At 36.9% G+C, this 14,139-nt stretch overlaps 2 non-coding genes and 11 pseudogenes across 2 annotated transcripts; all 13 read right to left on the reverse strand.

The window, feature by feature from the left end:
• Positions 1-67: 67 nt before the first annotated feature.
• Positions 68-186, reverse strand: LOC143455906 (5S ribosomal RNA; annotated as a pseudogene).
• Positions 187-295: 109 nt separating this feature from the next.
• LOC143454829 (5S ribosomal RNA) lies at positions 296-414 on the reverse strand. The gene has a single exon (XR_013116434.1). It is a non-coding gene; the product is annotated as a 5S ribosomal RNA (ribosomal RNA).
• Positions 415-524: 110 nt separating this feature from the next.
• Positions 525-643, reverse strand: LOC143455098 (5S ribosomal RNA). The gene has a single exon (XR_013116691.1). It is a non-coding gene; the product is annotated as a 5S ribosomal RNA (ribosomal RNA).
• Positions 644-753: 110 nt separating this feature from the next.
• Positions 754-872, reverse strand: LOC143455691 (5S ribosomal RNA; annotated as a pseudogene).
• Positions 873-979: 107 nt separating this feature from the next.
• On the reverse strand, positions 980-1,104 carry LOC143456709 (5S ribosomal RNA; annotated as a pseudogene).
• A 111-nt stretch (positions 1,105-1,215) lies between these two features.
• On the reverse strand, positions 1,216-1,340 carry LOC143456944 (5S ribosomal RNA; annotated as a pseudogene).
• Positions 1,341-1,450: 110 nt separating this feature from the next.
• LOC143456615 (5S ribosomal RNA) lies at positions 1,451-1,575 on the reverse strand (annotated as a pseudogene).
• A 110-nt stretch (positions 1,576-1,685) lies between these two features.
• LOC143457175 (5S ribosomal RNA) lies at positions 1,686-1,804 on the reverse strand (annotated as a pseudogene).
• Positions 1,805-1,914: 110 nt separating this feature from the next.
• On the reverse strand, positions 1,915-2,033 carry LOC143455925 (5S ribosomal RNA; annotated as a pseudogene).
• Positions 2,034-2,143: 110 nt separating this feature from the next.
• LOC143455536 (5S ribosomal RNA) lies at positions 2,144-2,263 on the reverse strand (annotated as a pseudogene).
• A 110-nt stretch (positions 2,264-2,373) lies between these two features.
• On the reverse strand, positions 2,374-2,498 carry LOC143456563 (5S ribosomal RNA; annotated as a pseudogene).
• A 111-nt stretch (positions 2,499-2,609) lies between these two features.
• On the reverse strand, positions 2,610-2,728 carry LOC143456528 (5S ribosomal RNA; annotated as a pseudogene).
• A 110-nt stretch (positions 2,729-2,838) lies between these two features.
• On the reverse strand, positions 2,839-2,957 carry LOC143455905 (5S ribosomal RNA; annotated as a pseudogene).
• Positions 2,958-14,139: the final 11,182 nt, after the last annotated feature.

Here is a 14,139-nt window from a genome sequence, read left to right on the forward strand (position 1 = left end):
TGCATAGGAAATTCAAAAACGCAAACACTTGCTATAACTTTCATTGCAAAATAAGGAATGACTAAAATGCTTACAACACCCGGTATTCCCAGGCGGTCACCCATCCAAGTACTAACCGTTTCCGAGGTTGCTTAACTTCCGAGATCGAACGAGATCGGGTCTACTCAACCTGGTATGGTCGTAGGCGATTTCAAAGAAAGAAAATGGCTTTTTCAATTATTATTCGATTGCATAGGAAACTCAAAAACGCAAACAGTTGCTATAAATTTGATTGAAATATATAGCATGACTAAAATGCTTACAACACCCGGTATTCCCAGGCGGTCACCCATCCAAGTACTAACCGGGCCCGAGGTTGCTAAACTTCCGAGATCGAACGAGATCGGGTCTACTCAACCTGGTATTGTCGTAGGCGATTTCAAAAGAATGAAAATGGCCTTTTTAATTATAATTCGATTGAACAGGAAAGTTAAAAACGCAAACAGTTGCTATAAGTTTGATTGAAATATACAGCATGACTAAAATGCTTACAACACCCTGTATTCCCAGGCGGTCACCCATCCAAGTACTAACTGGGCCCGAGGTTGCTTAACTTCCGAGATCTAACGAGATCGAGTCTACCCAACCTGGTATGGTCGTAGGCGATTTCAAAAGAAACAAAATGGCTTTTTCAATTATAATTCAATTGCCTACGAAATTAAAAAACGCAAACAGTTGCTATAAATTTGATTGAAATATACACCATGACTAAAATGCTTACAACACCCGGTATTCCCAGGCAGTCATCCATCCAAGTACTAACCGGGCCCGAGGTTGTTTAACTTCTGAGATCGAACGAGATCGGGTCTACTCAACCTGGTATGGTCGTATGCGATGTCTAAAAAAAAATGGCCTTTTCTATTATAATTCGATTGCATAGGAAACTCAAAAACGCAAACAGTTGCTATAAATATCGTTGAAATATACAGCATGACTAAAATGCTTACAACACCCGGTATTCCCAGGCGGTCACCCATCCAAGTAGGCCTACTAACCGGGCCCAAGATTGCTTAACTTCCGAGATCGAACATGATCGGGTCTATTCAACCTGGTATGGTCGTAGGCCAATTCAAAAGAAAGAAAAATGGCCTTTTCAATTATAATTCGATTGCATAGGAAATTCAAAAACGCACACAGTTGCTATAAATTTCATTGAAATATAAAGCATGACTAAAATGCTTACAACTCCCGGTATTCCCAGGCGGTCACCCATCCAAGTAGGCCTACTAACCGGGCCCAAGATTGCTTAACTTCCGAGATCGAACATGATCGGGTCTATTCAACCTGGTATGGTCGTAGGCGATTTCAAAAGAAATAAAAAGGCCTTTTCAATTATAATTCGATTGCATAGGAAATTATAAGACGCAAACAGTTGCTATAAATTTCATTGAAATATACATCATGACGAAAATGCTTACAACACCCGGTATTCCCAGGCGGTCACCCATCCAAGTAGGCCTACTAACCGGGCCCAAGGTTGCTTAACTTCCGAGATCGAACGAGATCGGGTCTACTCCACCTGGTATGGTCGTAGGCGATTTCAAAAGAAAGAAAATGGCCTTTTTAATTATAATTCGATTGCATAGGAAAGTCGAAAACGCAAACAGTTGCTATAAATTTCATTGAAATATACAGCATGACTAAAATGCTTACAACACCCGGTATTCCCAGGCAGTCACCCATCCAAGTACTAACCGGGTCCGAGGTTGCTAAACTTCCCAGATCGAACGAGATCGGTTCTACTCCACCTGGTATGGTCGTAGGCGATTTCAAAAGAAAGAAAATGGCCTTTTTAATTATAATTCGATTGCATAGGAAAGTCGAAAACGCAAACAGTTGCTATAAATTTCATTGAAATATACAGCATGACTAAAATGCTTACAACACCCGGTATTCCCAGGCAGTCACCCATCCAAGTACTAACCGGGTCGGAGGTTGTTTAACTTCCGAGATCGAACGAGATCGGGTCTACTCAACCTGGTATGGTCGTAGGCGATTTCAAAAGAAAGAAAATGGCCATTTCAATTATAATTCGATTGCATAGGAAATTCGAAAACGCAAACAGTTGCTATAAATTTCATTGAAATATACAGCATGATTAAAATGCTTACAACACCCGGTATTCCCAGGCGGTAACCCATCAAAGTACTAACCGGGCCCCGAGGTTGTTTAACTTCCGAGATCGAACGAGATCGAGTCTACTCAACCTGGTATGGTCGTATGCGATGTCTAAAGAAAGAAAATGGCTTTTTCAATTATAATTCGATTGCATAGGAAACTCAAAAACGCAAACAGATGCTATAAATATCATTGAAATATACAGCATGACTAAAATGCTTACAACACCCGGTATTCCCAGGCGGTCACCCATCCAAGTAGGCCTACTAACCGGGCCCAAGGTTGCTTAACTTCCGAGATCGAATGAGATCCGGTCTACTCAACCTGGTATGGTCGTAGGCGATTTCAAAATAAAGAAAATGGCCTTTTCAATTATAATTCGATTGCATAGGAAATTCAAAAAACGCAAACACTTGCTATAAATTTCATTGAAATATACAGCATGACTAAAATGCTTACAACACCCGGTATTCCCAGGCAGTCACCCATCCAAGTACTTACCGGGCCCGAGGTTGCTAAACTTCCGAGATCGAACGAGATCGGTTCTACTCCACCTGGTATGGTCGTAGGCGATTTCAAAAGAAAGAAAACGGCCTTTTTAATTATAATTCGATTGCATAGGAAAGTCGAAAACGCAAACAGTTGCTATAAATTTGATTGAAATATACAGCATGACTAAAATGCTTACAACACCCGGTATTCCCAGGCGGTCACCCATCCAAGTACTAACCGGGTCGGAAGTTGTTTAACTTCCGAGATCGAACGAGATCGGGTCTACTCAACCTGGTATGGTCGTAGGCGATTTCAAAAGAACGAAAATGGCCTTTTCAATTATAATTCGATTGCATAGGAAATTCAAAAACGCAAACAGTTGCTATAAATTTCATTGAAATATACAGCATGACTAAAATGCTTACAACACCCGGTATTCCCAGGCGGTCACCCATCCAAGTACTAACCGGGTCCGAGGTTGCTTAACTTTTTTTTTATTTTTTAACCCTTTCATGGGTTTTAACACGACAATGCACGATCAATACACGAAAACATTATTCGATATGCAATACACTTATGTACAATTTGTACATAAATACTTCTTTTGATACTGTCACAATCGAAATTAATTTGAGCACATACTATTCCAAAGGGTTTGTGTTACTGAGTTGTGAACACTTGTCTGGTGACCTTTCTCTGCGCTATTGCGCGCTTTTGACATGGCTTTTATTCTGTTTATCACGTCTTGATAGAGAAAAGGTTCTTATTCGAAAATCACTTTGTTCCTAGACAGCCATATGCAGTACCTTGAAATGCTTAACAATAATATTGTTGCATTCAAATTGGTTTCGCAAACACAAAGTTGTTTTAGTGAACTCAAGTCCAAGGCAATTCACATTTGTGGAGAAACTTTCGGCATCAAAACACCAGTGATGTTAAATATTATCATGTTTACATAATCCCATATGAGTTGTATACATACACAATCATAAAACAAATGATATATCTTCATCTTCATCATGAAGGTCACAAAATGGGCATTTTGATGTTTTTTGTATACGTGCTATGCGCTTATGGGGATGATGGTGTGGATGGATTGCTTTAAGGTTGGCCTAAAGCCAAGAACCGTTAGTCTTACTGTTTGACTCCGAGATAATTGTCTTTGAATCCGTTGCGTTTACTGTCTCTATAATGTTTCTTCAAATCAACACCAACTTCATAAAGTTTAATTGTTATATTGTCCGAATAGGTTGTATCAAATTAGAAACATTTACACCATCTTTCCACATTTATACAAAGCTATAACTCGAATTCAGTAATGATTCCAATTCCGAATAATTCAGCAATAACTTCAATTCAGCAGAATAGAAGAAATAGCCAAGATAAGAGAGTTTTAGAAGAGACCGATTTAGACCAAACATTAGCTTTTATACTCCTATATTGACCAATCAGCGAATGCCATATGTTATTTTTGCATTACTACGTACAAGCTATGTCACACTCACATCTAATATTATTCTATTAATTATCACCGAAACTCTTGACCAAAGTACCATCGAAACGTTACAGGGTAAAAATACAATATAGTATTTGAAACACTTCAAACTCTTTTGTTTGCATAACTGCTTTACCACGAGTAATACATCTGTTTAAACATTCAATTGCCTGTACTGGAGAAACACACACAAACTGCTTTTAAAATGCCAATTACATAATCGTTATAATTTGTTATCACGATCGCCACACGCTCATTAAAACATAAGGGTAGCACATTCCATACCATCTTGTAACCAAAAGTTTTTAAATAATTTGGTAGTACCTTATTGTGAATGCCAGTCCACATGTTTTGCATATTTATGGGGAACATAGGTACTAGTACTTGTGCATTTCTCTCATTTACAATTCTCCTGTAGATTTGTTTGGTTGTCTTTTCAGCAATTTCATCTATGGTAATGCTGTAACGTTTCAGGATATCAACTACGTTACTATAATATGACGTGGGTTGTGAAGCATGCAGCACAGAATTATTTACAGGCATTGCCAGCATTTTACACAAAGTAAAGCCAATGTAATATTCAAGGAAATACAGCGGTAAGTGTATGCTGTTATTTTGCTTTCGAGCGTTGTAATATTTCTTAACAACTTTTAACTTAAAGATATCTAAATACAATGGAATGTCAATAAAGTCGTATCCACAGTTTTCCCTGGTTTTACTTATCGTTTCAATGTTTAATCTTGCACCAGTGCGAAAATCATAATTTTCAACAATTTTGCGTACATTTCGGCGTTGCTGAAGGGTCTGTAGGTCCATCTGAAGCCCTATCTAAAACAATGCAAAGTACAATTTTTCAATTTGAATTTGCTTCTAAACAAGCCCGGTCACCTTGCTGAGTTTTTGTATCCGCCGAGATGTAGGTCAAAAGGACTTAATGCGGTATTTTGAGAAAATTCTCGTATCTGGAATTCTCGCACCAAATGCTTCAACTTTTTAACAACTTTTTTCCTTACATTTCTCCAAAAAATCAGCCAAAAAGCCTTAACTTTGAACCAACACAAAACGTTAACCTTAGCCTGAACCTACACTCCGCACACGCCATAACAACAGCAAACCTCCACAGATTAAGGTCACATGCGCACTGGACCGGAACCATTGATACTTTTTCTATAGTGACGTCTTGCATGCGACCTTCGTAACAATCGCCGGGTTGCCGTTTTAAAACTACTGAAAATCGTACTACAGCCCCTGAAGCGCAAGATCATACACTCTAGAGTCTAGAATCATACACAAAAATGGGCAATAGTAGTGTTTTTACAATTAGCGATTTTCCATCATACGTCGATCTAAATTTTGAGAAATTCGATACCTTTAAACGCATGCTACGCACCTTGTTTTCGAACCAATCAGTAATTGCCTGAGGTTTACCATAAGGAACGTTCAAAACATTTATCGAATCGACCCAGGAAAGCGTGGGAAGCTGAAAGTTTTTGCTTTGCTTCCTACCTAGTTTCAAAGCCGTCACTTTACTGAAATTCACTTTTATTCCCGTCGCTGTAAGGTATTCACCTAATACCAAAAAGGCTTGTGACACCGATTGTTCATCTTGAAGCACCAAGATTGTATCATCAGCGTATGCTATAGTTTTCACAACTTTACCGCCTGAAGCTGGTAGATGTAAACCTTGTATAGCTGTATTCTTGTTTAAAGCAATTATAACCGGCTCCATTGCTAACAGAAACAAATACAAGCTTAATGGATGTCCTTGTCGTAAACCGCGTTCGACGCGAAAATCTGCCCATATGTGCCCATTGATCATTACACATGTTTGATTATTATTTATCAGCGTAGTTGTAATCATTTTCGTAAAAATTTCACCAAACCCGAGTTTGTTCAGAATTTCAACCAAGAAATCATGGTCGACGCAGTCAAATGCTTTGTAGATGTCAATAGATACAATGTAACCATCGGTGTTTCTGTTTTTAATATATTCAATACAGTCTCTAAGCAGCGCTTTCCATCGTTTATAAAATTATATCTCTGCCACACACAGCAAACTGCATGTCATTGATAAGTTTTGGTACTAAGCTTTTCAATCGTAAGGTCATCATTTTGCTAAATATTTTATAATCGACATTCAGTAATGTTATCGGTCGATAAATTTTTATACCAGTCCGTTCGCCTTTCTTAAATATCAGAGTTATCAATCCCCGAGTCAACTCGGCGGGTGGTTGTGATTCAGCAAAAAACTCTTACGCTACTTCAATCAGCGTGTCGCCTACAAGGCTCCAAAACGTTTTGTAGAATTCTATGCTTAAGCCATCGACTCCCGGTTTTTACCATTTTTCATGGATTTAACGGCGAAAAGCATCTCGTCCTTAGTTACTTCTAGATCTAAGGTCTCTGTTGTGTCTCTATCTATTTTTTGTTCAATATCCTGTAGGAACGTGCTTTGTCTCCGTTTGTCAAGTTTTTGTTTCGAGTACAGTATAAGGTTTTATAAAAATCAGTCGCAACGTCTACTTTTTCTTTCGGCGTGTTTGCCTCAATGTTTTGATTTGTGTGCAGCGACTCGATGTAGGTTGCTCTATGATGTTCTTTCAGCTTGCGGTAGAAAAACTTTGTCGGGCGGTCTCCGCCGTCAAGTTCATTTGCATGGGCAATTATTCTAATTTTCTTTCGTTTTTCTTTGTGGATAGTAATTAGTTCGGCTTTTGTTTTGCGAAACTCTGTCATGACTTTTTTGCCTTCATTTAAGTCTTGGCGCAAATCATTGAGGCTTGCGCTTAATTCGTGTTCTCGCTGATTCTTTTTTTGGTGAATTCGCTTCGAGTGTTTCTGCACCAATTCTCTTATTCGGTACTTTGTATTAATCCACCGATCGAGTTTATTTTTGTAAAGAACTTGCAGACTTTTATAATCATGCCAGTATGGGATATGGGGTGGTGGATTGGTTTTAGACTGGCCTAAACCAAGTCTGACTGTTGACTCCGAGCTAGTTATCTTGACTCCGTTGCGTTTACTGTCTTATTTGCTTCTTAAATCAACACCAACTTCATAAGTTCAAATTGTTATATTGTCCGAATAAGTTGTATCGAATTAGCAATATTACACCATGTTTCCAATTCCCAATATCTTATTACACACTTCAATTTAGAGGAAATAACTCAGAAAAGAATTGAATTTGTCAGACCGATTTAAACCAAACATTTCTTTTTATACTAAAGTATTGACCAATCAGCTTTTTGCCAATCAGCCCATAGTTACGTGTACAATTCCAATTTAAGCCTTTTTCTTACAAAGAATTCAATACAGAAAACCACTTGACACACTTAACTACGCCACATGTTGGTTTGAAACTACGATTGATTAAAGATACTAGAAAACAATACCTGCTACCATAGAACCACGTGTCGCATACATTTTACATTACTAACGTTTCATCGAGTACACTCCAACTATACGCCGTGAATACAAGGTACTTCAAAACTTCAATCTGCGTCACATATGTCGGTTTTAAAATTCCATGTTTGAATAACTGCTTAACGACGCTAATCGTTTGTATAAACATTTGATTAATTCCAGCTAGAGAAAATGCAAAAACCGCTTTTAAAAGTATCAATTATAAAACTTGGTTAATTTGATTATATCCAAACGCCACACCAGCTTTCTTTTAATTCTTGAGTAAGGTCTTCATTTTCGTAAACGGTGACATTATTTTTCCAGTAGCCATTGCCGTACACTCTGGAAATGTTTAATTTGATGTCAACGTGAATCACATCGTGATCACTTACAGCGCAAGGTTCGATGACATTATGGGAAATGGTGGTGGTGTGATTGCCTTTAGGTTGGCCTAAGCCAAGTCTTACTGTTTGACTCCGGAATAATTGTCTATGACTCCGTTGTTTACTGTCTTTATAATGTTTCTTCAAATCAACACCAACTTCATAAAGTCTAATTGTTATATTGTCCGAATAGGTTGTATCGAATCAGAAACGTTTACACCATCTTTCCACATTTAAACCAAATTATAACTTGAATTCAATAATGATTCCATTTTCGAATACTACAGCAATACAAAGTTTTTAGAAGAGTTTTCTCAGAGAAGAGAGAAGAGAGCGATTTCAACGAAACATTAGTTTATATACTCTCAGTACTGACCAATCAGCGAATGCCAAATTAACTACTACTATCACACGTGTACATGTGTCCATGTTATTCTACTTTTCTCACAAAGAATTCAAATCGATTTACACCGGTACAGAAAACCACTTGACACACTTACTACATCACATGTCGCTTTTGGAACTACGCTTGAATAAAGATTACTAGAAACAATACATTGCTACCATAAAACCACGTATCGCATACATTCTACGTCATCTAAACGTTTCATCAAGTACACTCAAACTTTACGCCGTGAATACAAGGTGCTTGAAATACTTATATCTGCGTCCAATATGTCGGTTTAGAATTCCTTGTTTGAATAACTGCTTAACGACGATAAATACGTAGCTTTGCAAACATTGCATTATCTAAACTGGAGAAAATACAAAAACTCATGCTAAATGCCAATTTTATACAGTAGTTGTTATAGCTTGTTCACGGTCGCCACAACATGATTAATGTGCGTGAGCTCTGCACAATATAGTTCACAAGTCACTTTTTAGGACCTATATAACTAATTTATAGTGCATATGTTGTAGTTAAGTTCTTTTAACGATAACAGACAAACTTTTCATTGTTTTGTGGCGTTTGGATATCATCAAATTATAATTGACACTTTTAAAAGGCGGTTTTTGCATTCTCTCTGGCTGGAATTAAGTAAATGTTAAAACAGACGTATTTATCGTGTTAATCTCTTATTCAAACAAGAAATTCAGAACCGACATATTTAACGCAGATTGAAGTGTTTCAAATAGCATTGTTTTCACGGCGTAAAGTTTGAGTGTACTTGAAAACGTTCAGATAACGTACAATGCGACACGTGGTTTATGGTAGCAAGGTATTGTTCTAGTATCTTTAATCACAATCGTGCTTTCAAACCAATATGTGATATAGTAAGTGTGTCAAGTGGTTTTTCTGTACTGGTGTAAAATCGATTTGAATTCTTTGTGATGAAAAGCTTAGAATAACATGGACACATGTACACGTGTGATAGCAGTTAATTTGGCACTACCTCATTGGTCAATATTTTAGTATATAAAACAAGTGTTGGATTTAAATGGCTCTCTTGGAAATTCTCTCTTCTCTGAGTCATTTCCGTTCCGCTGAATGGAAGTTATGGCAGAACTGGAATCAGATTAGGATCGAGAGACAAAATTGCATTCAACCGTCTGTTAGCGAGAAAATTGCGGCAGACATTTCAAAAATTCTCGAAGTAACCAGTTGAAAGAAATCTCGCTAACGAACAATGACTATCATGCTACTGGCCTTATGGATTACGCTGATGACGACGCTAGCCAACACTAGCCAAAACCAGCAACCAACACAGACCAGCGTCAAGCATCGCTCAAAAGAAAAATGGAAGAAAAATCATCAAGAAGAACGAAGTTATCAATCTGTTTTGGACACTTCTACATTTGATTCTGCACCCGATTAATTCTTAGCCGGTAAAGTACATTACTCATTTCTGAATAAATCGTAGCATGTTATTGGTGTTATTAGATATTAGCTAGCGCACATATGTCATACTTATTAATAACAAAAATATTAAATACGTTTCTTACTCTGATTTTACCTGATAAATTTATGTCCCCAAGGACAACGCGCATATCAATTCATACTGTAGTTATATCTTATTTGTTCTGCGTAAACCACGCATCATAATCATACTCGAGAAATTCAATTTGAATTAAAAGTTAATGTATTCCTTATCCCCCTGTCGACTTCTATCTATACTTATTTTTCCATATCATGTTTTGTGGTAGATGATTTTTTATTTTATTTTATTTGCATGGACACAGGCTAACTAAGCCAAATACTTATCAACGGTCACTTTCACCCCATTGTCTACCTACAAAGCATTCTCTTAATCTTTTCTTACGCTAAGCACTTTTAGCTACGTTTTATATTAACCCACCTTTATTGCTTCATAAATGACTTACATAAGTACAAGCGTTAACAAAAACGCCGTACGATTATTTTGCCTGTTTGTCATAATATACCAGGTTGCAAACTGCCAGCCTGTATAAGTCAGAATCTGTTGATTTGTGACTATATCCCGTAATAACCTCGATTCACAAATGGGTACCGCATAAACTTGCATCAACAAATGCAAGCAGAAAACGAATTGGGGCGAATCGCGATATTAAGCTTATTACTCAGACTGATCGAACTTTTATTTTCTTCTCCTGCATTATGCAAACCCTCTTAACCCTTACCCACCCTTGTACTTACATTATCTTGCTATACAAATTCGGCAAACCAAACGCGTTGTCCGATATCATTTGTGGCAAAATATTGAAATGCATTTAGTTGTAATGGCAATCATTTCATTCAAACTGTTTGTGTTAGGTTTTGTGTGCAACTACATTTATGATACTTTTATGTTACTTTGGTTTATGGTAAAAAGTATATAACAAAAACATCTCAAAATATTTAAAAACCCTTCTATATAACATAGCATTAGTGAAGAATGTTTACTGCTATTTTTTCTTTTGCATATTCCATCTGTGTACGTTCGTTGACCGCATCACAATTCTGACTGGAGAGAAAACAAATTCTGCATTCACATTGCAAGCTGACAACAAACAACAAGAAATCTTGCAACCTGCCAACGCCGACAATTCCTACCTCGAAGCTTTTATGGGTTGGGGGATTTATGTGGCGTTTGGATATCATCAAATTATAATTGACACTTTTAAAAGGCGGTTTTTGCATTCTCTCTGGCTGGAATTAAGTAAATGTTAAAACAGACGTATTTATCGTGTTAATCTCTTATTCAAACAAGAAATTCAGAACCGACATATTTAACGCAGATTGAAGTGTTTCAAATAGCATTGTTTTCACGGCGTAAAGTTTGAGTGTACTTGAAAACGTTCAGATAACGTACAATGCGACACGTGGTTTATGGTAGCAAGGTATTGTTCTAGTATCTTTAATCACAATCGTGCTTTCAAACCAATATGTGATATAGTAAGTGTGTCAAGTGGTTTTTCTGTACTGGTGTAAAATCGATTTGAATTCTTTGTGATGAAAAGCTTAGAATAACATGGACACATGTACACGTGTGATAGCAGTTAATTTGGCACTACCTCATTGGTCAATATTTTAGTATATAAAACAAGTGTTGGATTTAAATGGCTCTCTTGGAAATTCTCTCTTCTCTGAGTCATTTCCGTTCCGCTGAATGGAAGTTATGGCAGAACTGGAATCAGATTAGGATCGAGAGACAAAATTGCATTCAACCGTCTGTTAGCGAGAAAATTGCGGCAGACATTTCAAAAATTCTCGAAGTAACCAGTTGAAAGAAATCTCGCTAACGAACAATGACTATCATGCTACTGGCCTTATGGATTACGCTGATGACGACGCTAGCCAACACTAGCCAAAACCAGCAACCAACACAGACCAGCGTCAAGCATCGCTCAAAAGAAAAATGGAAGAAAAATCATCAAGAAGAACGAAGTTATCAATCTGTTTTGGACACTTCTACATTTGATTCTGCACCCGATTAATTCTTAGCCGGTAAAGTACATTACTCATTTCTGAATAAATCGTAGCATGTTATTGGTGTTATTAGATATTAGCTAGCGCACATATGTCATACTTATTAATAACAAAAATATTAAATACGTTTCTTACTCTGATTTTACCTGATAAATTTATGTCCCCAAGGACAACGCGCATATCAATTCATACTGTAGTTATATCTTATTTGTTCTGCGTAAACCACGCATCATAATCATACTCGAGAAATTCAATTTGAATTAAAAGTTAATGTATTCCTTATCCCCCTGTCGACTTCTATCTATACTTATTTTTCCATATCATGTTTTGTGGTAGATGATTTTTTATTTTATTTTATTTGCATGGACACAGGCTAACTAAGCCAAATACTTATCAACGGTCACTTTCACCCCATTGTCTACCTACAAAGCATTCTCTTAATCTTTTCTTACGCTAAGCACTTTTAGCTACGTTTTATATTAACCCACCTTTATTGCTTCATAAATGACTTACATAAGTACAAGCGTTAACAAAAACGCCGTACGATTATTTTGCCTGTTTGTCATAATATACCAGGTTGCAAACTGCCAGCCTGTATAAGTCAGAATCTGTTGATTTGTGACTATATCCCGTAATAACCTCGATTCACAAATGGGTACCGCATAAACTTGCATCAACAAATGCAAGCAGAAAACGAATTGGGGCGAATCGCGATATTAAGCTTATTACTCAGACTGATCGAACTTTTATTTTCTTCTCCTGCATTATGCAAACCCTCTTAACCCTTACCCACCCTTGTACTTACATTATCTTGCTATACAAATTCGGCAAACCAAACGCGTTGTCCGATATCATTTGTGGCAAAATATTGAAATGCATTTAGTTGTAATGGCAATCATTTCATTCAAACTGTTTGTGTTAGGTTTTGTGTGCAACTACATTTATGATACTTTTATGTTACTTTGGTTTATGGTAAAAAGTATATAACAAAAACATCTCAAAATATTTAAAAACCCTTCTATATAACATAGCATTAGTGAAGAATGTTTACTGCTATTTTTTCTTTTGCATATTCCATCTGTGTACGTTCGTTGACCGCATCACAATTCTGACTGGAGAGAAAACAAATTCTGCATTCACATTGCAAGCTGACAACAAACAACAAGAAATCTTGCAACCTGCCAACGCCGACAATTCCTACCTCGAAGCTTTTATGGGTTGGGGGATTTATGTGGCGTTTGGATATCATCAAATTATAATTGACACTTTTAAAAGGCGGTTTTTGCATTCTCTCTGGCTGGAATTAAGTAAATGTTAAAACAGACGTATTTATCGTGTTAATCTCTTATTCAAACAAGAAATTCAGAACCGACATATTTAACGCAGATTGAAGTGTTTCAAATAGCATTGTTTTCACGGCGTAAAGTTTGAGTGTACTTGAAAACGTTCAGATAACGTACAATGCGACACGTGGTTTATGGTAGCAAGGTATTGTTCTAGTATCTTTAATCACAATCGTGCTTTCAAACCAATATGTGATATAGTAAGTGTGTCAAGTGGTTTTTCTGTACTGGTGTAAAATCGATTTGAATTCTTTGTGATGAAAAGCTTAGAATAACATGGACACATGTACACGTGTGATAGCAGTTAATTTGGCACTACCTCATTGGTCAATATTTTAGTATATAAAACAAGTGTTGGATTTAAATGGCTCTCTTGGAAATTCTCTCTTCTCTGAGTTATTTCCCTTGTTCTGCTAAATTGAAGTTATTACTGAATTACTATGAAAGTGGGATCATGGTGTAAATATTGCTAATTCGATACAACTTATTCGGACAATATAACAACTAAACTTTATGAAGTTGGTGTTGATTTAAGAAGCAATAAATAAGACAGTAAAAAGCAACGGAGTCAAGATAACTAGCTCGGAGTCAACAGTTAGACTTGGCTTAGGCCAGTCTAGAAACCACACACCATATTCCCATAGTTTAACTGTAGTATTCCTAATATTTACTTATTAGATTCTAATAAACATTTTGAGACGCGTTAGAACTTTTGGGAATGTGAATTGAACACTTTGTACAATATAGTTCACAAGGGTCTTTTTAGTAGCTATATAACTATTGTATAGTGTGTAATGAAAAGTGCTGTATGGTAGGCTACCTTAACCTGTAAGGTTTGCCCACTTCACTACAAAGTCTGTTTAATAGTTTATTGTCCTCGAAGTAAATGAACCTCAAGGTCGTTTTTTCGCTGAATCCCGATGTACAGGGTACTATTGAATGATGAGCAACATTCAAAAGGGAAAGCTACTTTACTCGAAA

The sequence above is a fragment of the Clavelina lepadiformis genome, chromosome 4 (assembly GCF_947623445.1).
Source record: "Clavelina lepadiformis chromosome 4, kaClaLepa1.1, whole genome shotgun sequence".
NCBI lineage: Eukaryota > Metazoa > Chordata > Ascidiacea > Aplousobranchia > Clavelinidae > Clavelina > Clavelina lepadiformis.